The sequence below is a fragment of the Lutra lutra genome, chromosome 17, assembly GCF_902655055.1.
Source record: "Lutra lutra chromosome 17, mLutLut1.2, whole genome shotgun sequence".
Classification (NCBI taxonomy): domain Eukaryota; kingdom Metazoa; phylum Chordata; class Mammalia; order Carnivora; family Mustelidae; genus Lutra; species Lutra lutra.
In genome coordinates this window covers 44872599-44899221 of record NC_062294.1, presented here as the reverse complement: position 1 = coordinate 44899221, position 26623 = coordinate 44872599, and the positions used below count along the sequence as shown (strand labels likewise).

The 26623-nt window shown below is 39.1% G+C and overlaps 2 long non-coding RNA genes across 2 annotated transcripts in view; one reads left to right on the top strand and one right to left on the bottom strand.

The window, feature by feature from the left end:
• The window catches only part of LOC125088479 (uncharacterized), an 81926-nt gene that overhangs the window by 19905 nt on the left and 35398 nt on the right, over window positions 1–26623 (top strand). The window lies entirely within an intron of this gene.
• LOC125088476 (uncharacterized) lies at window positions 9886–26435 on the bottom strand. Its single transcript, XR_007123712.1, has 4 exons — window positions 25493–26435; window positions 21436–21438; window positions 13275–13281; window positions 9886–9898 (listed from the first exon to the last, which is right to left on the bottom strand). It is a non-coding gene; the product is annotated as an uncharacterized LOC125088476 (long non-coding RNA).

Below are 26623 nucleotides of genomic sequence, written 5' to 3'. Positions count from 1 at the left end.
GTCTTTCTCTGAGTTATTTCACTCTAGCTCTATCCTTGTTGTTGCAAATGGCAAGAGCTCATTCTTTTTTATGGCTGAGTAATATTCACAGTATATACAGTATACTGAGTATACACAATATTCTCTTCAAAGTATACACAATATTCCTGATTATACGCATTGTGTATACTTATACCACATCATCTTTATACATTCATCTATTGATGGATACTTGGGCTGCTTTCATAATTTGGCTATTTTAAATAATGTTACTGTAAACATAGGGAGCATATATCCCAATGAGTTAGTGTTTTTGCATTTAAAGATCCAGTAGTGCAATTACTGGATTGTACGGTAGTTCTATTTTTAATTTTTTGAGTTAACTCCATATTGTTTTTCAAAGTGGCTGCGCCAGTTTGCATTCCCACAGACAGTACATGACTGTACCTTTTTCCTCTACTTCTTCACCAACAACTGATGTTTCTTGTTGATATTAGTCATTCTGACAGGAGTGAAGCAATATTTCATTGTGGATTTTATTTGCATTACCCTGATTGTAAGTGGTGTTGAGTATTTTTCACATGTCTGTTGCCCATATATTTTTGGAGATATGTCTTTTATGATGTATTCTATGATTATTATGGTTTTAGGTCTCAAACTTAGGTCTTTAGACCATTTTGAATTTATTTTTGGGTATGGTGTAAGTTGTCCAGTTTCATTCTTTTGCACATAGCTGTCCAGTTTTTCCAATACAATTTATTGAACAGACTGTCTTTTACCCATTGGATATTCTTGCCTCCTTTGAAGATAGACCATATAATTGTGAGTTTATTTCTGGGTTTTCTATTTTATCCATTGATCTATGTGTCTGTTTTCTGCCAGTACCATACTGTTTTGATTACTACAGTTTTGTGGGTTTTTTAAATTAAAATATAGCTTTATTAAAAATATTATTTTTTCAGTGTTCTGAGATACATTTTTTATGCACCACACCCAGTGCTCCATGTAGTACATGCCCTCCTTAATACCTATCACCAGGCTCATCCAACTTCCCAATACCCACCCCTTCAAAACCCTCAGATTGTTTTTCAGAGTCCATAGTCTCTCATGGTTTATCTCCCCCTCCAATTTCCCCCAACTCCCTTCTCTCCGACTCTCCATGTCCTCCATGTTATTTGTTATGCTCCACAAATAAGTGAAACTATATGATAATTGACTCTCTCTGCTTGGCTTATATCACTCAGCATAATCTCCTCCAGTCCCATTCATGTTGATACAAAAGTTGGGTATTCATCTTTTCTGATGGAGGCATAATACTCCATTATATATATGGACCATATCTTCTTTATTCATTCATCTGTTGAAGGGTATCTTGGCTCTTTCCACAGTTGTGGAAACTTTGGCCACTTTCCACAGTGGCTACTGCTGCTATGATTATTGGGGTAGAGATGGCCCTTCTTTTCACTGCATCTGTATCTTTGCGGTAAATACCCAGTAGTGTAATTGCAGGGTCATAAGGTAGCTCTATATTTAATTTCTTAAGGAATCTCCACACTGTTTTCCAAAGTGGCTGCACCAATTTGCATTCCCATCAACAGTGTAAGAGGTTTCCCCTTTCTCCACATCCTCTCCAACACTTGTTGTTTACTGTCATGTTAATTTTGACCATTCTAACTGGTGTAAGGCGGTATCTCAATGTGGTTTTGATTTGAATCTCCCTGATGGCTAATGATGAACATTTTTTCATGTGTCTGTTAGCCTTTTGTATGTCATCTTTGGAGAAGTGTATTTATGTCTTCTGCCCATTTTTTGATGTGACTGTCTTTTTTTTTTTTTTTTTTGAGTGTTGAGTTTGAGGGGTTCCTTATAGATCTTGGATATCAGCCCTTTGCCTGTAGTGTCATTGCGAATATCTTCTCCCATTCCGTGGATTGCCTTTGTTTTGTTGATTGTTACTTTGCTGTGCACAAGCTTTTTATCTTGATGAAGTCCCAGAAGTTCATTTTTGCTTTTGTTTCACTTGCCTTTGGAGACATGCCTTGAAAGAAGTTTCTGTGGCTGATGTTGAAGAGGTGTTGAAGAGGCCTGTGTTCTCCTCTAGGATTTTGATAGATTCCTACCTCACATTGAAGTCTTTTATCCATTTAGAGTTTATCTTTGTGTATGGTGTAAGAGAATGGTCAAGTTTCATTCTTCTATACATAGCTGTCCAATTTTCCCAGCACCATTTATTGAAGAGACTGTAATTTTTCCACTGGATATTTTTCCTGCTTTGTCAAAGATTATTTGACCATAGAGTTGCGGGTCCATATCTGGGCTCTCTACTCTGTTCCACTGGTCAATGTGTCTGTTTTTGTGCCAGTACCATGCTGTCTTGGTGATCACAGCTTTGTAGTAAAGCTTGAAATCGGGCAACATGATGGCCCCTGTTTTTTTTTCAACATTTCCGTAGTGATTTGGAGTCTTTTCTTGTTCCATACAAATTTTAGGGTTGTTTGTTCCAGCACTTTCAAAAATGCTGGTGGGATTTTGATTGGGATGGCATTGAAAGTATAGATTGCTCTAGGCAGTATAGACATTTTAACAATGCTTATTTTTCTGATCCATGAGCATAGAATGCTTTTCCATCTTTTTGTGACATCTGCACTTACTTTCATGAGTGTTCGGTAGTTCCCCGAGTACAGATCCTTTACCTCTTTTTTTTTTTTTTTAAGATTTTGTTTATTTATTTGACAGAGAGGACACAGTGAGAGAGGGGACACAAGCAGAGGGAGTGGGAGAGGGTGAAGCAGGCTTCCCACAGAGCCAGGAGTCTGATCCAGGGCTCCATCCCAGGACCCTGGGATCATGATCTGAGTTGAAGGCAGATGCTTAATGACTGAGCCACTCAGGCGCCCCAATCCTTTACGCCTTTGGTTAGGTTTATTCCCAGGTATCTTATGGTTCTTGGTGCTATAGTAAATGGGATCAATTCTCTAATTTCCCTTTCTATATTTTATTTTTATTGTATAAGAAAGCAACTGATTTCTATGCTTTGATTTTGTATCTTGAGACATTACTGTATTGCTGTATGAGTTCTAGTAGTTTGGGGGTGATTACTACAGCTTTGTAATAGACCTTGGGGCCTGGAATTTTAGTACCTCCAGCTTTGCTTTTCTTTATCAAGATTGCTTTCTTCAGGGTCTTTTGTGGTTCCATACAAACTGTAGGATTTTTTTTTTTGTTGTTCTAGCTCTGTGAAAAATGCTGTTGGTATTTTGATAGGGATTGTATTAAATGTTTAGATTGCTTTGAGTAATATAGACATTTTAACCATATTTGTTCCTCCAATCCATGAACATGGGATGTTTTCCATTTCCTTGTGTCTTCAATTTCTTTCACCAGCATTTTAGAGTTTTCAGAGTATAGGTCTTTCACCTCTTTGATTAAGTTTATTCCTACATATTTTATTATTTTTGGTACCGTTATAAATGGGATTATCTTAATTTCTCTTTCTGTTGCTTTATTATTATTTTTAAAAAGATTATATTTATATTATTCATTTAATAGAGACAGTGAGAGCAGGAACACAAGCAGGGGAGAGTGGGAGAGGGAGAAGCAGTCTTCCTGCTGAGCAAGGAGCCTGATGCAGGGCTCGATCCCAGGACCCTGGAATCATGACCTGAACCAAAGGCAGAGACTTAACGACTGAGCCACCCAGGCGCCCCATCTACTGCTTTATTATTAATGCCTAGAAATGAGAAGATATTTGTACATTGATTTTGTATCTTGAGACTACTGAATTATCAGTTTTAGAAGTTTTTTGATGGTGTCTTTAGGGTTTTCTATACATAATATGTCATCTGCATATTATGAAAGTTTTACTTATTCCTTCCTTGCTGATTTGGATGCATTTTATTTCTTTTTGTTGTCTGATTGCTGTGGCTAGCACTTCTAGTATTATGTTGAATAAAAGTGCTGAGAATGGAAATCCTTGTTTCTTATTCCTCAGGGGAAAAGCTCTGAATTCTTCCCCCACCGAGTATAATGTTCAGTGTGGGTTTTTCAGATAAGGCCTTTATTGTGTTGTGGTATGTTCCCCTATAAACTTACCTCATTCACAGTTTTTATCATGAATTGTTGTACTTTGTCAGATGCTTTTTCTGCACCTACTGAAATGATCATATGGCTTTTATCTTTTCTCTTATTGATGTGATGTATCACATTGATTGATTTGTTAATATTCAATCAACCTTGCAACCCAGGAATAAATCCCATTTGATAGTTGTGAATTTTTTTAAATGTATTGTTGGATTTGGTTTGCCGATATTTTGGATATTGAGGACTTTTGCATCTATGTTCATCAGAGATATTGGCCTTTAGTTTTCTTTTTTTGTGGTGTCTTTATCTGGTTTTGGTATCAGGGTAATGCTGGCCTCATAGAATAACTCTGGGTTTTCCTTCCTCTTGTATATTTTGGAATAGTTTGAGAAGAATAAGTATTAACTCTTCTTTAAATGTTTGGTGGAATTCTCCTGTGAAGCCATATGGTCCTGGACTTTTGTTTGTTGAGAATTTTTTGATTACCTATTCAATTTCCTTGATAGTAATCTGTCTGTTCAAATTTCCTATTTTTTCCTGCTTTAGTTTTGGTAGGTTTTTTGTTTGTAGGAATTTATGCTAGGTTGTCCAATTTGTTGGCATGTAAGTTTTCATAATATACTCTTATAACTATTTCTGCAGTGCTGGTTATTATTTCTCCTGTCTCATTTGTGATTTTGACTCCTTTCTCTTTCTTTTGATATGTCTAGCTAGAGATTTATTAATTTTTTTCCCAAGAACCAATTCCTGGTTTCATTGATCTGTTCTATTGTTTAAAATTTCTATATCATATATTTCTGCTCTAATCTCTATTATTTCCAACCTCCTGCTGGGTTTGGGTTTTGTATGTGGTTCTTTGTCTAGCTCCATTAGGGGTAGGATTAGGTTGTTTGAGATTTTTCTCGCTACTTGAGGTAGGCCTGTATTGCCATAAACTTCACACTTAGAACTGCTTTTGCTGAATCCCAAAGATTTTGGACCATTGCATTTTCAGTTTCATTCGTTTACATGTAATTTTTTATTTATTCCTTGATTTCTTGATTGACTCATTGTTTAGTAACATGTCATTTAACCTCCATGTATTTGTGCCCTTTCCACATTTTTTCTCGTGGTTGATTTCTAGTTTCACAGTGTTGTGGTCAGAAAGGATACATTGGTATGACTTCAGTGTTTCTGAATTTGTTGAGACTTGTTTTGTGGCCTAATATGTGATCTATTCCGAAAAATGTGCCTTGTGCACTTGATGAAAAGAATATGCCTTCAGAATGTTCTGAATGTATGTGTTAAATCCATTAAATCCATTGTGTTATTCAAAGCCACTCTTTCCTTGTTGATTTTCTGATTGGATGATGTGGCCATCAGTGTAAGTGGGATGTTAAAGGCCACTACTGTTATTGTATTGCTATCACTTATTTCCTTTATGTTTGTTATTCACTGTTTTATATATTTTGGGGCTCCCATGTTGGGTTCATAAATATTTATAGTTGTTATATCTTCTTGTTGGATTGTCTCCTTTATGATTATACAGTGTCCTTCTTTGTCTCTTTTAAGAGTATTTGTTTTAAAGTCTAAAGTGATCAAAGTATTGCTAAACTGGCTTTCTTTTGACATCCATTTGCATGATAAATAATTCTCCAACCCCCCACTTGTAATTTGCAGGTGTCTTTCAGTCTGAAATGAGTCTCTTGTAGGCAGCATATAGATGAGTCTTGTTTTTTTATCCACTTTGTCACCCTATGTTTATTTGGATGTTTACTCCTTTTCCATTCAAAGTTATTATTGATACATAATGCTATTTTGTTACTTGTTTTGTAGTTGTTTCTATAGGTTTTCTCTGATCTTTTTTTCTTTTGCTATCTTCTGTGATTTGTTCGCTTTCTTTAGTGATATATTTGGATTCCTTTCCCTTTATTTTTTGCATATCTATTACTGATTTTTGACTTGTGGTAGCATTAGTTTTGTATACAACATCTTCTGCATATAGTAGTCTATATTAAGTTTATGGAGGCTTAAGTCTGAACCCATTTTTTTACTCTTCCCTTACTTTTTAGGTATATAGCCTCATATTTTACATCTTTGTATTTTAAGGTTTTTTTTTTTACAGAAATACTTATATTTAATGCTTTTATGTTTTACTTTTTATACTCTCACTCATGTTCTTTCCTTTTCACTCATAGAATCCCCTTCAATATTTCTTGTAGGGCTGGTTTATTGTCTACCACAAAAAGTGGTAGACTTTTTCTCTGAGAAAATCTTTATCTCTCCTATCCTGAATGATAGGTTTGCTGGATAGGATATTCTTGGGTGCAGGTTTTTCCTTTTAGCACTCTAAATGTATCATGCCCCTTCCTTCTGACCTGCAAAGTTTCCTTCCCAGCACATTTATTGAAGAGACTTTTTCCCATTGTATATTCTTGTTTCCTCTGTCATAGTTTAACTGACCATATAAATGTGGGCTTTATTCCTGGGATCTCCATTCTGTTTCCTTGACTCATTTTTTTTTTTTTTTTTGGTACCATATGGTTTTGATTACTGTAATTTTGTAGTATATCTTGAAATCTGGATTGTGATACCTCCAGCTGTTCTTTTTCAAGATTGCTTTGACTCTTCTGGGTCTTTTTTGGTTTTAGCATTATTCTAGTTCTGTGAAAAATACTTGTATTTGTTAGGGATTGCTTTGAATCTATAGATTGCTTTATGCAGTCTGGGTATTTTAACAGTATTAATTCTCCAAATCCTTGAGCATGAAATATGTATTTTTTTGTGTCATAAAAAAAAAAGTGTCATTTTTTCAGTTTTTTTTCTGACAGTGTTTTGTAGTTTCAAAGTACAAGTCTTTCACCTCCTTGGTTAAGTTTATTCCTAGGTATTTTATTGTTTCTGGTGCAACTGTAAATGGAATTTTTCATTTTTATTTTCTTTTAAAAAGATTTTATTTATTTGAGAGAGAGAGTGAGCGAGAACACAGGCTGGGTGAGGGGCAGAGGAGCAGACTCCCCAGATGATCCTGGGATCATGATCTGAGCTGAAGGCAGCTGCTTAACTGATTGAGCCACAAGGGACGCTGTTTTTTGTTTTTTGTTTGTTTGACTTTTCATTCTGCTACTTCACTATGAGTATACAGAATGCTACCAATATCTGGGTATTAATTTTTTTACTGATTTAATTATTAACATATAATGTATTATTTGCCCCATGGGTACAGGTCTGTGAATAGTCAGGCTTACACACTTCACAGCACTCACCATATCACAACTCTCCCCAATGTCCATAACCCAGCTACCCGCTCCATTCCCCCTCCCCCCACCAACCCTCTGTTTTCTGAGATTAAGAGTCTCTTTTAGGGTTTGTCTCTCTCCCAATAACATCTTGTTTCATTTTTCCCTTCCCTACCCCCCAAACCACCCACTCTGGTTATCAAATTCCTCATATCAGGGAGATCATATAATTGTCTTTCTCTTGATTGACTTATTTTGCTCAGCATAATACCCGCTAGTTCCATCCACATCATTGCAAGTGGCAAGATTCCATTTCTTTTGATGGCTGCATAGTATTCCATTGCATATAAAACAACTTCTTTATCTAGTCATCTGTTGATGGACATCTAGGTTCTTTGCATAGTTTGGCTATTGTGGACATTGCTGCTATAAACATTTGGGTGAACATGCCCTTCGGATCACTACATTTGTATCTTTAGGGTATACACCAAGTAGTGTGATTGCTCGGTAGAAGGGTAGCTCTATTTTCAAATTTTTGAGGAACCTCCATGCTGTTTTCCAGGGTGGCTGTACCAGTTTACATTCCCACCAATAGTGTAGGATGGTTCCCCTTTCTCTGCATCCTTGCCAGCACCTGTTGTTTCCTGACTTGTTAATTTTAGCCATTCTGACTGGTGTGAGGTGGTATCTCATTGTGGTTTTGATTTGTATTCCCTGATGCCGAGTGATGTGGTGCACTTCTCATGTGTCTGTTGGCCATCTGTAAGGCAGATGTGCTAACCACTACACCATGGGACCTGAGGGCTCTGTTGGCCATCTGGATGTCTTCTTTGCAGAAATGTCTGTTCATGTCCTCTGCCCATTTCTTTATAGGATTATTTGTTCTTTGGGTGTTGAGTTTGATAAGTTCTTTATAGATTTTGGATACTAGCCCTTTATCTGATATGTCATTTGCGAATATCTTTTCCCATTCTGTCAGTTGTCTTTTGGTTTTGTTCACTGTTTCCTTTGCTGTGCAAAAGCTTTTGATCTTGATGAAATCCCAATAGTTCATTTTTGCCCTTGCTTCCCTTGCCTTTGGTGATGTTTCTAGGAAGAAGTTGCTGCAACTGAGGTCGAAGAGGTTGTTGCTTGTGTTCTCTCTTAAGGATTTTATGGGTTCCTGTCTCACATTGAAATCTTTTATCCATTTTGAGTCTATTTTTGTGTGTGGTGTAAGGAAATGGTCCAGTTTCGTTTTTCTGCTGTCCAATTTTCCCACCACCATTTGTTGAAGAGATTGTCTTTTTTCAATTGGACATTCTTTCCGACTTTGTCGAAGATTAGTTGACCATAGAATTGAGGGTCTATTTCTGGGCTCTCTATTCTGTTCCATTGATCCATGTGTCTGTTTTATGCCAGTACTATACTATCTGGATGATGACAGCTTTCTAATAGAGCTTGAAGTCTGGAATTGTGATGGCACCAACTTTGGCTTTCTTTTTTAACATTCCTCTGGCTATTCGGGGTCTTTTCTGGTTCCATATAAATTTTAGGATTGTTACATATTTAAAAAAAAAATTGATGGTATTTTGATAGGGATTGCCTTAAACGTGTAGATTGCTTTAGGTAGCATAGACATTTTCACAGTATTTGTTTTACCAATCCATGAGTGTGGAACATTTTTCCATTTCTTTGTGTCTTCCTCAGTTTCTTTCATGAGTACTTTATAGTTTTCTGAGAACAGATTTTTTGCCTCTTTGGTTAGGTTTATTCTTGATATCTTATGGTTTTGGGTGCACTTGTAAATGGGATTGACTCCTTAATTTCTTTTTCTTCTTTCTTGTTGTTGTAGAGAAATGCAACTGCTTTCTATGCATTGATTTTATATCCTGACACGTTACTGAAATCCTTTAAGTTCTAGCAGTTTTGGAGAGGAGTCTTCTGGGTTTTCCACGTAAAGTATCATATCATCTGCAAAGAGTGAGAGTTTGACTTCCTCTTTGCCGATTTGGATGCCTTTAATTTCTTTTTGTTGTCTGATTGCTGAGGCTAGGACTTCTATGTTGAATAGCAGTGGTGATAGTGGACATCCCTGCCGTGTTCTTTAGGGGAAAGGCTCTCAGTTTTTCCCCATTGAGAATGATATTCACTGTGGGTTTTTCATAGATGGCTTTGATGATATTGAGGAATGTACCCTCTATCCCTACACTTTGAAGAGTGTTGACCAAGAAAGGATGCTATACTTTGTCAAATGCTTTTTCAGCATCTATTGAGAGTATCATATGTTTCTTATTTTCCTTTATTCATGTATTGTATCATGTTGATTGATTTTTGGATGTTGAAGCAGGCTTGCAGCCCAGGAATAAATCCCACTTGGTTGTGGTGAATAATCCTTTTAATGTCCTGTTGGATCCTATTGGCTAGTATTGTGGTGAGAATTTTTGCATCTGTGTTCATCAAGTATATTAGTCTGTAATTCTCCCTTTTGATGGGGTCTTTGTCTGGTTTTGGGATTGAGGTAATGCTGGCCTCATAAAATGAGTTTGGAAATTTTCCTTCCATTTCTATTTTTGGGAACAGTTTCGGGAGAATAGGTATTAATTCTTCTTTAAATGTTTGGTAGAGGAGCACCTGGGTGGCTCAGTAGGTTAAACCTCTGCCTTTGGCTCAGGTCATGATCTCAGGATCCTAGGATTGAGCCCCACATCAGGCTCTCTGCTCAGCAGGGAGCCTGCTTACCCTTCCCCCTCTGCCTGCCTCTCTGCCTACTTGTGGTCTCTCTCTCTCTCTGTCAAATAAATAAATAAAATCTTAAAAACAACAACAACAAATGTTTGGTAGAAATCCTCTGGGAAGCCGTCTGGGCCTGGGCTCTTGTTTGTTGGGAGATTTTTGATGACTTCTTCAATCTCCTTACTGTTTATGGGTCTGTTCAGGTTTTCTATAGTTTATATGTCTCTAGGAATGCATCCATTTCTTCCAGATTGTCAAATTTGCTGGTATAATATGTTCTTATAATTGTATTTCTTTGGTGTTGGTTGTGATCTCTCCTCTTTCATTTATGATTTTATTTATTTGGGTCCTTTCTCTTTTCTTTTTGATAAGTTGGCCAGGGTTTATCAATATTATTAATTCTTTCAAAGAACCAGCTCCTAGTTTTGTTGATTTGTTCTGCTGTTTTTTGGTTTCTATTTCACTGATTTCTGCTCTGACCTTTATTATTTCTCTTCTCCTGCTGGGTTTAGGCTTCCTTTGCTGTTCTTTCTCTAGCTCCTTTACATGTAGTGTTAGGTTGTGCACTTGAGAGCTTTCTTATTTCTTGAGAAAGGCTTGTATTGCTAAATACTTTACTCTCAGGACTGCCTTTGCTTTGTCCCAAAGGTTTTAAACAGTTGTGTTTTCATTGTCATTTGTTTCTATGAATTTTTTCATTTCTTTGCTTTCCTGGTTGACCCATTCATTCTTTTTAGCATAACAGAATTCATTGTTTTTGCACCACACCCAGTGCTCCAAGCAATACATGCCCTCCTTAATACCCACCACCTGGCTCCCCCAACCTCCCACCCACGGCCCCTTCAAAACCCTCAGATTGTTTTTCAGAGTCCATAGTCTCTCATGGTTCACTTCCCTTTCCAATTTCCCTCAACTCCCATCTCCTCTCCATCTCCCTATGTCCTCGTTATTTGTTATGCTCCAAAAATAAGTGAAACCATATGATAATTGACTCTCTCTGCTTGATTTATTTAACTCAGCATAATCTCTTCCAGTCCCGTCCATGTTGCTACAAAAGTTGGGTATTCATCCTTTCTGATGGAGGCATAATACTCCATAGTGTATATAGACCACATCTTCCTTATCCATTCACCCATTGAAGGGCATCTTGATTTTTCCCACAGTTTGGCGACCATGGCCATTGCTGCTATAAACATTGGGGTACAGATGGCCCTTCTTTTCACTACATCTGTATCTTTGGGGTAAATACCCAATAGGCAATTGCAGGGTCATAGGGAAGCTCTATTTTTAATTTCTTGAGGAATTTCCACACTGTTCTCCAAAGTGGGTGCACCAACTTGCATTCCCACCAACAGTGTAAGAGGGTTCCCCTTTCTCCACATACTCTCCAACACACGTCGTTTGCTGTCCTCCTAATTTTGGCCATTCTAACTGGTGTAAGGCTGTATCTCAATGTGGTTTTTTTTTTTTTTTAAAGATTTTATTTATTTATTTGACAGACAGAGATCACAAGTAGGCAGAGAGGCAGGCAGAGAGAGAGAGGAAGGGAAGCAGGCTCCCTGATGAGCAGAGAGCCCGATGCGGGGCTCGATCCCAGGACCCCGGGATCATGACCTGAGCCGAAGGCAGCGGCTTTAACCCACTGAGCCACCCAGGCGCCCCTCTCAATGTGGTTTTAATTTGAATCTCCCTGATGGCTAGTGATGATTAACATTCATTCTTTAGTAGGATGCTCTTTAGCCTCCATGTATTTGAGTTCTTTCCAACTTTCCTCTTGTGACTGAGTTCAAGGTTCAGAGCATTGTGGTCTGAAAATATGCAGGGAATGATCCCAATCTTTTATTACTGGTTGAGACCTGATTTGTGACCCAGGATGTGATCTATTCTGGAGAATGTTCCATGTGCACTAGAGAAGAATGTGTATTCTATTGTTTTGGGATGGAATGTTCTGAATATATCTGTGATGTCAATCTGGTCCAGTGTGTCACTTAAAGCCTTTATTTCCTTATTGATCTTTTGCTTGGATGATCTGTCCATTTCAGTGAGGGAGGTGTTAAAGTCCCCTACTATCATTGTAGTATTGTCAATGTGTTTATTTGATTTTGTTATTAATTGGTTTATATAGTTGGCTGCTCCCATGTTAGGGGCATAGATATTTAAAATTGTTAGATCTTCTTGTTGGACAGACCCTTTGAGTATGGTATAGTGTCCTTCCTCATCTCTTATTATAGTCTTTGGCTTAAAATCTAATTTATCTGATTTAAGGATTGCCACCCCAGCTTTCTTTTGATGTCGATTAGCATGTTAATTTGTTTTCCACCCCCTCACCTTAAATCTGGAGGTGTCTTTGGGTCTAAAATGAGTTTCTTGCAGACAGCATATTCATGTATTTATTTTTAATCCATTCTGATACCTTGTGTTTTTTAATTGGGGGCATTTAGCCCATTTAGCCCATTCAGGGTAACTATAGAAAGATATAAATTTAATCCCATTGTATTGCCTGTAAATTGACTGTTACTGCATATTGTCTCTGTTCCTTTCTGGCTTACTACTTTTAGGCTCTCTCTTAGCTTAGAGGACCCCTTTCAATATTGCCTGTAGGGCTGGTTTGGTGTTTACAAATTTTCAGTTTTTGTTTGTCCTGGAAGCTTTTTATCTATTTTCAATGACAGCCTAGCTGGATATAGTATTCTTGGCTGGATATTTTCTTGTTTAGTGCTCTGAATATATCATGTCAGTTCTTTCTGGCCTTCCCGGTCTCTGTGGATAAGTCTGCTGCCAATCTAATATTTCTACCATTGTATGTTTCAGACTTCTTGTCCCAAGCTGCTTTCAGGATGTTCTGTCACTACGTTTTACTATTAGATAATGGGGTTTGCAGCTATTTTTATTGATTTTGAGGGGGTTCTCTGTGCCTCCTGGATTTTGATGCTTGTTCCCTTGACCATATTTGGGAAATTCTTTACTATAATTTGCTCCAATATACCTTCTGCCCCTCTCCTTCTTCTTCTGGAATCCCAATTATTCTAATATTGTTTTGTCTTATGATATCACTTAGCTCTCGAATTCTCCCCTCGTGGTCCAGTAGTTGTTTCTCTTTTGTTCAGCTTCTTTATTCTCAATCATTTGGTCTTCTATATCACTAATTCTCTCTTCTGACTCTTTATCCTAACAGTAAGAGCCTCCATTTTTTATTACACCTCATTAATAGCTTTTTAAAAATTCAACTTGTTTAGATTTTAGTTCTTTTATTTCTCCAGAAAGGGATTTTAATCTCCAGACAGGGTTTCTCTAATATCTTCCATGCCTTTTTTGAGCTCAGCTAGCACCTTGAAAGTTGTCATTCTGAACTCTAGATCTGACATATTACCAATGCCCATATTGATTGGGTCCCTAGTTGTCAGTACTGCCTCTCGTTCTGTTTTTTTGGTTTTTCTGCCTTGTCATTTTATCCAGATAAGATATATGAATGAGAGAATAAAATACTAAAAGGGTGGCAAAGACCCCAGAAAAAAAGGTACGCTAACCAAATCAGAAGAGACCCCATACTGGGGGAGAAGATAGAGGGTAAAAAATTATATATATATATATATATACACACACACACACACACACACACACACACACACGTGTGTGTGTGTGTGTGTGTGTGTGTGTGTGTATTAGACTAGTGAATAGAACAGAGCCACCTACTTGATTTTGGGTGTATTTTGGTCTCTTAGAAGAAACTACCTCCCCAAATTAAAGTATACAAAAATAAGGGTAAACACAATGAAGGGATGGAATATGACCATAAAGATGAAATTTTTTTAAAAAATTCTAAGAAAGGAATTGCTAAGTTGATTGGAAAAAGGGGAAAAACAAAGAAAAGAGGAGCGAATGTGTTAGGCTGGAGACTAAAAGCCCTGTGGTAGATTTAGGGTATATTTTGATCTATAAGAAATAACTGTATCCCAGAATTTTTTAGGAATAAAAAATACTCTGTATGTATACAAAAAAAAATAAGGTAAAATACAATGAAGGATAAAATATGACTATAATAATGAAGGTTTAAAAAGTTTTTTTATAAAGTATTGTTAAGATATCTAGTTTAAAAAATGTTAAAAGAACATTTTTTCATGTGTCTGATAGCCATTTGTATGTTTTCATTGGAGAAGTGTCTGTTCATATCTTCTGCCCATTTTTTGATATGATTATCTGTTTTGTGTGTGTTGAGTTTGAGGAGTTCTTTATAGATCCTGGATATCAATCTTTTGTCTGTACTGTCATTTGCAAATATCTTCTCCCATTCCTTGGGTTGCCTCTTTGTTTTCTTGACTGTTTCCTTTGCTGTGCAGAAGCTTTTGATTTTGATGAAGTCCCAAAAGTTCATTTTGGCTTTTGTTTCCTTTGCCTTTGGAGACATATCTTGAAAGAAGTTGCTGTGGCTGATATCGAAGAGATTACTGCCTATGTTCTCCTCTAGGATTCCTGTCTCACGTTGAGGTCTTTTATCCATTTTGAGTTTATCTTTGTGTACAGTATAAGAGAATGGTCGAGTTTCATTCTTCTGCATATAGCTGCCCAGTTTCCCCAGCACCATTTATTGAAGAGACTGTCTTTTTTCCACTGGATATTTTTTCCTGTTTTGTCGAAGATTAACTGACCATAGGTTGAGGGTCCATATCTGGGCTCTCTACTCTGTTCCACTGGTCTGTCTGTTTTTATGCCAGTACCATGCTGTCTTGGTGATCACAGCTTTGTAGTAAAGCTTGAAATCAGGTAATGTGATGCCCTCAATTTTATTGTTTTTCAACATTTCCTTAGCGAATCGGGGTCTCTTCTGGTTCCATACAAATTTTTGGATTATTTGCTCCAGCTCTTTGAAGAATACCAGTGGAATTTTGATCGGAATGGCATTAAAAGTAGATTGCTCTAGGCAGTAGAGACATTTTAAGAATGTTTATTCTTCTGATCCAAGAGCATGGAATGGTCTTCCATCTTCTTGTGTCTTCTTCAATTTCTTTCATGAGTGTTCTGTAGTTCCTCGAGTACAGATCCTTTACCTCTTTGGTTAGGTTTATTCCCAGGTATCTTATGGTTCTTGGTGCTATAGTAAATGGAATCAATTCTCTAATTTCCCTTTCTGTATTTTCACTGTTAGTGTATAAGAAAGCCACTGATTTCTGTACATTGACTTTGTATCCTGCCACGTTACTGAATTGCTGTATGAGTTCTAGTAGTTTGGGGGTGGAGTCTTTTGGTTTTTCCATATAAAGAATCATGTCATCTGTGAAGAGAGAGTTTGACTTCTTCATTGCCCATTTGGATACCTTTTATTTCTCTTTGTTGTCTGATTGCTGTTGCTAGGACTTCTAATACTATGTTGAACAAGAGTGGGGAGAGTGGGCATCCTTTTCGTGTTCCTGATCTCAACAGGAAGGCTGCAAGCTTTTTCCCATTGAGGATGATATTTGCTGTGGGTCTTTCATAGATAGATTTGATAAAGTTCAGGAATGTTCCCTCTATCCCTATACTTTGAAAAAATGTTCATCATCACTAGCCATCAGGGAGATTCAAATTAAAACCACATTGAGATATCATCTTACACCACTTAGAATGGCCAAAATTAGCAAGACAGGAAACATGTGTTGGAGGGGATGTGGAGAAAGGGGAACCCTCTTACACTGTTGGTGGGAATGCAAGTTGGTGCAGCCACTTTGGAGAACAGTGTGAAGATTCCTCAAGAAATTAAAAATAGAGCTTCCCTAGGACCCTGCAATTGCACTACTGGGTATTTACCCCAAAGATACAGATGTAGTGAAAAGAAGGGCCATCTGTACCCCAATGTTTATAGCAGCAATGGCCACGGTTGCCAAACTGTGGAAAGAACCAAGATGCCCTTCAATGGACGAATGGATAAGGAAGATGTGGTCCATATACACATGGAGTATTATGCCTCCATCAGAAAGGATGAATACCCATCTTTTGTAGCAACATGGACAGGACTGGCAGAGATGATGCTGAGTGAAATAAGTCAAGCAGAGAGAGTCAATTATCATATGGTTTCACTTATTTGTGGAGCATAACAAATAGCATGGAGGACATGGGGAGTTAGGAGAAGGGAGTTGGGGGAAATTGGAAGGGGAGGTGAACCATGAGAGACTATGGACTCTGAAAAACAATCTGAAGGGTTTGAAGAGGTGGGGGGGGTGAGAGGTTGGGCGAACCAGGTGGTGTGTATTAGGGCACAGATTGCATGGAGCACTGGGTGTGGTACAAAAACAATGAATACTGTTATGCTGAAAATAAATTTTAAAAAATGTGTAAAAAAATGTTAAAGAGGAAAGGGTAACAAAATAAAAAAATAAAATAAACCTTAATCTTGGGAGACTAAAGGATCATGGGGAGAAAGCCATGAATTCCATGGATTGCTTTCCCCTAGCTCTGGAGTTCCACTGTTCTCCTTGATCTATAAGCTTGGTCTTGGCTTGATGTTCTTGCTGATCTTTTGGGGGAGGGGCCTGTAGCAGTGACTCTCTAATGTCTTTGCCCAGGGTGGAATTGCACCACCCTTGTCAGGGCCAGGTTAAGACACCTGCTTGGTTTTGTTCTCGAGGCTTTTGTTCCCTGAATGCTTTCTGTAGAGCTCTGGAGGATGGGAATGAAAATGGTGGTCTCCCAATCTCCAGCCTGGAGAAGCCTAGAGCTCAGGGCCCCACTCCTCAGTGCTCCCTCAGAGAAAAGCAGTCAAACCCTCCCCTCTTCCTGGTCTTCGGCCATGCTCTGAGCTCACCTGGCCTTTGAGTGTATTGGGTCTCTGGTGTACAGTCCCATTTGGAGTCTCCAAACCCAGCAGACTCCTGCCGCTGCTCCTCTGGGGGAGGAAGGTGAGTCTCCTCTAATCTGCCACTTTTGGGGTCCCTGCTCAAAGATCAGTGGTCCAACTGTGACACAGATCACAGTTTAAGGTAACCCTGAGCTGAGTGCTCACTCCTCAGCTCTGTCTCTGCAGTCGGCTTCCCTGCTCTAGTACCTGGGAGCTCTGCCACACTTAAACACCCCGATCTGTGACCCCATGGGACCTGAGAACACACTGTCCCCAAGAGGGCTCCATCCCCCTGCTTAACCTCTGGAGCGACATCCCTCAGTGGAGCTGACTTCTAAAAGTTCTGATTTTGTGCTCCGCTGCTCAACCGCTTGCCAGGAGGTGGACCCTCCTCCCCCTCCCCCATCACAGTCTATCTTCATGTCGCTTGGATTCACTTCTCCGCACATCTTACCCTTCAGAAAGAGGTCAACTTTCTGTTCTTACAATTGCTGCTCTTCTCTTCAATCTCCTGTTGAGTTTCTGGTATTAATTTTTTATCCTGCAACTTTACTACATCCACTTATTCTAGTAGTTTTTTGGTGGAATCTTTAGGGTATTCTATGTATCACATCATCTGCAGATACAGTTTAACTTCTTATACTGATACCTTCTATTTTTTTTCTTGTCCAATTGCTTTGACTAGGAATTCCAGTACTGTGTTGAATAATAGTGGTGAGAATAGACATGCTTTTCTTGTTCTGATCCCAGAGGAAAAGCTTTCAGTTTTTCACCATTACATGTGATGTCAGCTGTAGGTTTTGTTTACATATGGGCTTCACTATGTCAAGGTATGTTCCCTCTGTACCCACTTTGTTTTTGATCATGATTGCATGTTATGTTTTGTGAAATCTTTTGTCTGCATCTATTGAGATGATCATAATTTTTATCCTTCATTTTTTTAAAAGATTTTTATTTATTTGACAGACAGAGATTACAAGCAGGCAGAGAGACAGTCAGAGAGAGGAGGAAGCAGGCTCCCCGCTGAGCAGAGAGCCTGATGTGGGCCTCGATCCCAGGACCCTGGGATCACAACCTGAGCTGAAGGCAGAGGTTTTAACCCACTGAGCCACCCAGGTGCCCCTATCCTTCATTTTCTTAATGTAGTATATTGTTTTGCAAAGATTGAACCATTTTTGAATTCATTAATCCCACTTTATTGTAGAGAACTATACTTTAAAATATATTGTTGAATAGAATTTGCTGATAGTTTGTTGAATATTTTTGTGCCTATGTTCATCAGGAATAATGGCCTGTAATTTTATTTTTGGGGGTGGTTCTTTGGTATCCGAATAATGTTGGCCTTGTAGAGTGAATTGGACACATTCATTTCTCTTCTATTTTTGGGAATAGTTTGAAGAGAAAGCATATTAACTCTTCTTTGGTAGAATTCACTGGTTCTTGTGTACAGTCATCCCATGTAGATTATGTGTGCTTGGTGACTTTCGCTGGCTGGCTGGAGCTGTGGGTTGTATGGGCTGGGGGTGGTGGAGTCTCTGTGCTGGGGCTGCCCTGACAGGATGGCTGGGGCCAAAGTGGACACACACTGGAATGGTCCTGAGGCACTCCACATAGAAGGTTCCCAGCAGAAAAGCTGATGCTGATGTAAGTCCAAGGGGAGGTGTCCTGGGACCCTACACACAGAAGGTACCTTTGAGGAGAGCACAAGCTGAAGTGGGCACACAGTCCCTGGGCTCTCTGTGCAGAGGACACCCTGGCGGAACAGCAAAGGCTGACATGGATGTAGAGTGGAGTGGTCCTTGGATTCTACATGCAGAGGACACCCTGGCAGGACAACTGAAGCTGAAGTGAGTATAAGTCTGGGTTTTCTTGGTCTGTGTAGATAGTGCCCATGCAGGATGGATGGAGCAGAGATGGGCATTGGCCAGTGTGGTCTGCCATGGGAGGACAGCTGACGCTGAGGGGGATCCCATTTGGGAATGTCCCAGGGTTCTCTACACTGAGGGTGACCTAGCAGAACAGCTGAGGTAGATGCAAGCTGGGGTGTCCCTGGGTGCTCACTGTAGCGTGTGCCCTGGTGAAGTGGGTGAAACCAAAGCTGGCACAGGCCATTGGTTCCTGGGGTAATTCACGAAGGGCAGAGCTGTCTGCAGGAAGTCCTTTGGCAGGGCTGAAGTAGGCATTAATGAGGTGGTCCTGGAGTATTCTGTTGGGGGTGCTCGAGCAAGCCATCTAAAGGTGAAGTGGTGGGGCGCCTGGGTGGCTCAGTGGGTTAAGCCTCTGCCTTTGGCTCGGGTCATGATCTCAGGGTCCTGGGATCGAGCCCCGCATCGGGCTCTCTGTTCAGTGTGGAGCCTGCTTCCCTCCGTCTCTGCCTCTCTGCCTACTTGTGATCTGTCAGATAAATAAATAAAATCTTTTAAAAATATATAAAAGGTGAAGTGGTGTGGGCCTAGAATGTTCCAAGGTCACCTTGATGCAATGGTTGGAGCTGTAGTGAGCACTGATGAGGAGTGTCCTGGTATACACTGCCCCATGTCTACCTTGGTGGGATAGCTGGGGCTCAGTGAAGTGGCAGACCATTTAGGGTACTGGATCCTGCTCACATTCATACCCAGATGGAGGGGGAGTGTAAACCATGTTTCTCACCAGCTCTCCCAATCTGGAGAGAATTCCAGCAGCTTTTCCAGCATTTGGCAGAGTTCTAGGGCTGGCTTTTTGATATGTCAGTTGCTCTTTTAATGCCCAAGCATCTGGGGCTGGTGTAGGCTAGGAACACATGCCTCTCTGAGGCAACAGGCCAGCTATGGGATCTGGACCCTGCCATAGCCTACACTCTCAAGATGGAGGGGTTGTGTAAATCATGGTGCTCACCAGCCCCACCAAGGTGGAGAGAGTTCCAGGCTTGGATTTTTTTTCTTAAGAGAGAGCAAGTGCGTGTGAGCTGGAGGGGAGGGGCAGAGGGAGAGAATCTCAAGCAGACGCCCCACTGAGCACAGAGTCCAATATAGGGCCCCATCTCATGACCCTGAGATCATGACCTGAGCCAAAATCAAGAGTGAGATGCTTAAACCACTGCACCACCCAGGCACCCCTAGGGTTTGGTCTTTTATATAGTAGTTGCTCTTTTAAGCCATGGCTTTTTACCTGTGCCCCAGAAGATGAATCTGCTTCTGGTTCTTCTGTCCTTTCCCACTGCAGTTTACTTCACTGGGGGTAGGGGTTCCCTCCATTACCATGTCTCTATCTGTCTTGCTGTTCTGTCTTTTGTTTTGCAGAAGCTGTTCAGTCATTCTTCAGTTCTTCTTCAGGAGGAAGATGTATAAATAGATAGAGATCTGGTCTGTGGAGGAGGTGAGTTCAGTATCTTCTAACATCACAATCTTGGACTGGACTTTCATAAATTAAATACATTTAAGTACCTGTTTACACCAACAGTGGCAGAAGGTATATTCTTAATCAGGGATAATTACTACATAGTTGCTGAATTAATCATATAGACTATCCTTATGACAAATATGAATTTTATTGAGTCTTAAGGATAAAACATTGTAAAGGGCAAACACTGTGGCCCTAACTAGATACAAAATTTATTCCTAGCTGTGCCATTTTCTCCATGTTCTTGGAAAATTATATCTTGAAGCTTCATTTTCCTTATCTGTAAAATGGGCTTGGTGTGAGAATTAAACTGGAAAAAGATCTAAGCTAAGTAAATTGGAAAAATATCTACGCCAGAATTGGCCAATTATTATTTAAAATGTGATGCACAGTTATTGGGTATAGGGAGTGAGTAGGGATTCCTGGTGAAAAGTGAGTTAGATATTCTTCAGAGTAAAATCATTTGACTGAATGAGAAGATTACTTAGTAAGTTACATTTAAGAATGTGGTTGTGTGTATTCCAGATGACCTGCAGCCTCAAGTGCCTCATCTGGAATATTCTCATGCCTAAAAATAAAAATATGCCTAAAAAGTGGCAGACAGTGTTCCCTCCCCTGAGCCTTTAACTAAACATGGATGCTCATAGGGTACCTGGAAGGTGATGATGATGGAGGTTTTAGCCATAGAAGGGTCTCAAATATTCTGAATTCTTGGAGGCCATCATTATTCTTCCTTCTCCCTTTACATTCCAAGGAGCATCGCTGAAGTAGCACTTTTTTCTCTTATCCTGGGGAAGCACGATTTTTTTTTTCCTTTTTCACCCCTGACTTCCCTATATCTCTGTCTTTAATGCAGGGGTTTTCCTCCCACTAGTACAGGTGTAGGACATTGCTAAATCCTTCCCTTCCCACGCAGAAGATGGGAGACCTATCCTTGACATTTCTTCTCTGTCATTTGCTTGCTGTGGAAATAACTTTCCTGGAATCAACAAGATATCTTTGATGGGTTAAAAATATGCCAGGCGTCCTTTATCTAATTCCTTGCCTCCTGAATCTGAGATGTTCTTAATGGTTTGGTTGACCAATAGAATATGGCAGAAGTAAGGTTCTGAAGCTAGGTTATAAAAAGCCTATAGCTTTAGTCCAGTTGTCTTGGAATGCTCAATCTTGGGGTGCTCCATATTGGAATCCAACCACCATATTATAAAAAAACAGAGCCAACCTGGGGTAATATATAGGTAGTGGTGTCAAATGCACCAGCTGAGGTAATCAACTGCTGACATTAACTGCCATCCATATACGTGAATAACAGTGAGTATCCCAAATTTTATGAAAGACCTGAAACTACACATCCAAGAAGCTCAGTGAACTTCAACGAAGATAATGTCTGAGGTCCACACTGAATAAAATGAAATCACTGAAAGACAGAATATCTTGAAAGCAGCAAGAGAAGAGGAGACAAGGGATCATCAATAAAATTAACAGCTGATTTCTCATGAGATATCACGTGGGCCAGAAGATAATGGGATAAAAAATTAAAGTGCTAGGGGGGAGGGCAGAAGTCCTTCCAACCAAGTGTTTATTGGCAAAACTGCTCTTTGAAAATGAAGGAAATATTAATATAGTTCCCAGATAAACAAAGGGCAAGAGAATTTTTGTCTACTAGACCTGCCCTGCAAGAAACAGTGAAAGGAGTTCTAAAGGCTGAAATAAAAGGACAAACAACATGGGATAGTATCTCAGTCATACGAAGAAATAAAGATGACCACCAAAGGTAACTACGTAGTATATGAAAGCTAGTATTATTGTATTTCTGATTTATCTCTTGTTTGCTACATGATTAAGACAAATTCATAAAACAATTCTAAATCTATGTCAATGGGCACGTGATGTATAAAGATGTGACTTGCAGGGGCACCTGGGTGGCTCAGTGGGTTAAAGCCTCTGCCTTCAACTCAGGTCATGATCTCAGAGTCCTGGGATCGAGCCCCACATCGGGCTCTCTGCTCAGCATGGAGCCTGCTTCCTCCTCTCTCTGCCTGCTTGTGATCTCCGTCTGTCAAATAAATAAATAAAATCTTTAAAAAAAAAAAAGATGTGACTTGCGAAATTACAACAAAAATTTGGGACAGAGTTGGATAGGAGCAGAGGTAATGTGTCACTGAACTAATTTGGCATTAATTCAAAGTAGATTGGCATAAAGTTAGAATGTTAACTGTAATCCCCACAGTAACCTCTTTAAATTAAAGAGTATACTAAAAAAGAAAGGGGACTACAAATGGCACACTAGGATAAGAAGGTATCATATCATGTATGGAAAATAGTAAAACAGCAGAATGAGTCCTGCATTATCAGTAATCATTTTAAATGTAAATGAACTAAACTTAGGAATTAAAAAACAAGAGTCAAAATGGATTTTAAAGATGAAAGAAAAGACAATGCAACTATATACTGCATGCCAGAGACTCATTTGATACATCATCAAATTATGGAAAAAGATATTCCATGAAAATAGAAACCAGCAATCTGGGGTAGCTATATTAGTATACAAAATGTGTTTTATGTTAAAATTGTTACAAGAGAAAGTGAAAATGATATAATAATGAAAGGATCAATTCATCAAGAAGATAAAGATATATGCACCATACACTTAAAATATATGAAGTAAACATGGACAGAATTGAAGGGAAAAATAGTTCCACGACAATAGATGGAGACATAAATATCTCTTTAGTGGATAAAACATACAGACAAAAGATCAGTAAGTAACTGGAAGACTTGAATAATATTAAAACCCAAATAGCCCTAACCAATACATTGGACACTCCACCCAACAACAGCAGATACACATTCTTCTCAGTATGTCAGTAATGTTCTCATGAACATTCTCCAGTATAGCCTGAGTGTTAGGCCATAAAGCAATTCTTATTTAAAATAAAAGACTACAGGGGCGCCTGGGTGGCTCAGTGGGTTAAGCCTCTGCCTTCGGCTCAGGTCATGATCTCAGGGTCCTGGGATCGAGCCCTGCATCGGACTCTCTGCTCAGCAGGGAGCCTGCTTCCCTTCCTCTCTCTCTGCCTGCCTCTCTGCCTAATTGTGATCTCTGCCTGTCAAATAAATAAAATAAAATAAAAGACTACAAAGTATCCTCTCTCACCAATAGAATGAGACTTGGCATCAATAATAGAAAGAAAACTATAGATAGTATATTAATTTTTATTAAACACCATACTCTTTACTGGTAGTCAAGGAAATCACCATGTAAATTAGAAAGTACTTTGGAGGAGATTATGCTGAGTGAAATAAGTCAAGCAGAGACAATTATCCTATGGATTCACTTACTTGTGGAGCATAAGGAATAACACAGAAAACATTAGGAGAAGGAAAGGAAACGTGAATTGAGGGAAATCAAAGGGGGAGACAACCCGTGAGAGACTGTGGACTCTAAGAAACAAACTATAGGATTTGGAGGGGGGTTAGGTGAAACTGGCGGTGGATATTAAGGAGAGCACACATTGCATGGAGCCCTGGGTGTGGTGCATAAACAATCTTAAGAACACTGAAAATTTTTAAAAAGTACTTTGAGATGAAGTACAATAAAAACAATATATACTGAAATTTATGAAAGGCAATAAAAACAAAACTCAGAAAGAAAACTTAAGAAACTTAAGAAAATGTCAGGGATGCCTGGGTGGCTCAGTTGGTTAAGCGGCTGCCTTCGGCTCAGGTCATGATCCCAGCGTCCTGGGATCGAGTCCCACATCGGGCTCCTTGCTCAGCGGGGAGCCTGCTTCTCCCTCTGCCTCTGCTCATGCTCGCTCCCTCTCTCTCTCTCTAACAAATAAATAAATAAAATCTTTAAAAAAAAAAAAAAGAAAGAAAATGTCAACCTAATCTTGCTCCTCATTTTCTCATTAAGATGTAAGCTAAATCCACAGCTGGAGGAAGAAAATAGATTAAAACAGAGATAAACAATATAGAGAATCAATGAAACCAAAAGTTGGTTCTCTGAAATGATCAACAAAAGTGACAAACTGTTTAGGAAAAAAGAGACAATGTAAATAATTAAAATTGGAAATGAAAGAAATTACTATTCTTATGAAAGTTTTAAAGGATTTTAGGTGAAAAATATAATGTAAATTAAATGTATAAATCTCTACATACACAGAAATTACCAAAATTAACTCAAAGAAATAGAAAACTCTAAAGCAGCCTATAACAAAAGGTTGAATCAGTACCTCAAGATCTCCAAAAAAGAAAAGTCAAGAACCAGATGGCATCCTCAGTGGATTTAAAGAAATGTAACACCAGGCCTACTCAAACTCTTCCAAAAGATGATGAGGGAATGCTTCCTAACCTTCTGTGAGACCAAAGTTTGGTATCCTAGATACCAAAACTAGACAAAAATACCACTACAAATGAAAACTACAGATGAATGTCTTTTATGGCCACAGATAAAAGAATCCTGAATAAAATACTAACAAATCATATCCAGTAGTACATTGAAGGGATTATACTGCATGATAAAGTGGGATTTATGCCAGGAATGCAAAGTGGTTCAGTTTATGAATATAAATCTACATAACACTACATTAATAGAACAAAGGGGTGTAAAACCCCACATCATCCTCTCAATTGATGTAGAAGCATTTGAAAAAAGTCAATACCTTTTCAGGATAATAATGCTCAGCAAACTAGGAAAAGAAGGGAATTTCCTTACCATGATAAAGGGCATTTATGCAAAACCCACAGCTAACATCATCCCCAGTAGTAAAAGACTGAAATCTTGATAACATCAGGATCAAAACAAGAATGTCCGCTTTTACCACTGATATTCAATTTGGTACTGAGAGTTGTAGCCAGAAATACTCAATAAAAAATGAATTAATTAAAAGCATCCCAACTAGAAAGGATGAAGGAAAACTGTTTGTAGATGACAGCCTAAGATACCTCTAATAGCTAGTTTTTTGGTGTGGCTAACAAACTGAGCAAAATTATAGGGTACAGGATCAGCACATAAAAATCAATTGTGTTTATATTCACCAACAATTAACAATCCCCAAAGGAAAGTAAGACTATGATTCTATTTATAATAGCATTCAAAAGAATAAAAAACCTAGGAATGAATTCAACTAAGGAAATGAAAACTTCAAAATACTGCTGAACAAAATCAAAATCATAATTAAATATAAACACATTTCATTTTCATGGATTGGAAGACATTGTAATAGAGTGCTAGGGCTGATGGGCCGGCTGGGAAACCGGGGCTCCAAAATGGCGGATCTTCCCACCAACCCTCTCTAAAATGGCGGACTATCCCGCCACCCTCACTGTGGCCTCCACGTCACCGTCGGGAGACTGAAACTCTCCACCCAGGAGCTTCCAAATTGGGAACTGGCCATCACGGACCACCCCCGCCCCATACCCTCCGATCACCACATACCCAGTGGGCGCAAGGCTATGCCCTACCTCAGTCCGATAAAAGAACCTCGCCAACTCCCTCCCAGCGCGACTCCCCCGACTCACTATCCCCCTCCCCCCTCTTTCTGTGAGTCACAGAACCTCGCCCAAGGGTGCTTGCAATAAAGTTCATCTCGGATCCATTTGCCTTGTAGCCTCTTTTCTTACCATCACCAGTGGGAGCAACTTTACAAGGGCTACCATAGAAAAATACTACAGACTGGTTGGCTTAAGAAACAAATTCATTTCTTTCAGTTCTAGAGGCTGAATATCCAAGGTCAGAGTGTTGGCAGATTTTTCCTAAGGTCTTTCTCCTTGATGTGCAGATGGTCATCTTCTTGCAGTATCCTCATAAGGCCTTTTCTCTGGATGTGTGCTTTCTTGGTGTCTCTTCCTCTTTTTATAAGAACATTATTCCAATTGGATTAGGGCCCCACCCTTATGCCTTCATTTAACTTTAAGGGATTCCTTACAGGCACCATCTCCAAATACAGTCACACAATGAGTTAAAGGCTTCAACATATGAATTTTGGGGAATTTTTGGTAAGATAGCAACATTTCCCAAAGTAATGTACAGATTCAGTGCAATTCCTGTTAAAATTCACAGTCTTCCTTTGCAAATTGGAAAAGCTGATCCTCAAAATCATATGGAATTTCACAAGCCCCAAATAGCCAAAACAATATTGAAAAGGAAAAACAAAGCTGAAAGATTCACTTTGCAATTTCAGTATTTACTTCTAAGCTATAGTAATCAAAACTTACTAATGTAAGGAGAGACGTAGGGACCAGTGAAATAGAGTTGCGAGTCTAGAAATAAACCAAACATCTATATTCTATTGATTTTTTTAAAGATTTTTTTTTAATTTATTTATTTGACAGATCACAAGTAGGCAGAGAGGCAGGCAGAGAGAGAGGAGGAAGCAGGCTCCCCGATGCGGGGCTCAATCCCAGAACCCTGGGATCATGACCTGAGCTGAAGGCAGAG